The sequence below is a fragment of the Penaeus monodon genome, chromosome 25 (assembly GCF_015228065.2).
Source record: "Penaeus monodon isolate SGIC_2016 chromosome 25, NSTDA_Pmon_1, whole genome shotgun sequence".
NCBI classification, from domain to species: Eukaryota; Metazoa; Arthropoda; class Malacostraca; order Decapoda; family Penaeidae; genus Penaeus; species Penaeus monodon.
The window spans coordinates 18,375,963-18,376,649 of record NC_051410.1 but is presented as its reverse complement, the minus strand read 5'-3'; the positions used below and the strand labels follow the sequence as shown (position 1 = coordinate 18,376,649).

The following is a 687-nucleotide window of genomic DNA, read 5'->3' as shown; positions in this document are numbered from 1 at the left end:
CCCCGGGGGGTCGCGTTGAACAGAGCTCATCGTTGGTTCCCTCGTAGCGGCCAGACCCGCGTCGACGTCCAGGCTCTCAGCACCTCTCTGTGGGCCGCTCTCTCTTCCTCACTCGCACACACACACACGTTCGTTTTGCAAGGTAAGTGTGGCCCTCGGAGACACCAAGCAAGACAGAGACACTTTTTGAACCGCCAAGGACAAGTCAGCGTGGGGATATCGCGTCTTGGTAAAGGCAAGACTCCATTTTCAGCGAGATATAGCTTAGATACAGCGCGTGCTTGTATTTCATTGATATTGCCTAATGCAAGGAGCGAACCCGACCGCGAGTGTGTAGACGTGGTTCTGTGTGTGTGTGGTTCCATGTGCACCAACTCTCTGTAGTAATATACCTGTGCTTCGGGGCTGCTGAATAACGTGAGAGTGTATTTATAGTATCATTTGTTTTAGTGTAGTTGCCAGTTTTGTTTATATGGCTTTAACAAACACATCCACGTCAGCCAAGGGAGTTCCGTGAATGAACTTGGAATTTTCTAAGTGGAATGTGGAGGCTGAAACCCGTAGACTTATGCGAATGAGAAATCAATAGTCGTTTCCACAGGTTTTAACGTGGCTCTCTGCTGGCTAATTGGTTTCATGGCAGCCAGGAGTGGTTATTGCCCGACAGTCTCATGCCATGAAAAAACT

The 687-nt window shown here is 49.2% G+C and overlaps 1 protein-coding gene across 1 annotated transcript in view; it reads left to right on the top strand.

Moving 5' to 3' along the window:
• Positions 1-6: 6 nt before the first annotated feature.
• The window catches only part of LOC119589097 (phospholipase A2-like), a gene marked incomplete in the record, with an annotated part of 37,826 nt that continues 37,145 nt past the window's right edge, over positions 7-687 (top strand). The window contains 1 exon segment of the mRNA XM_037937674.1: positions 7-142.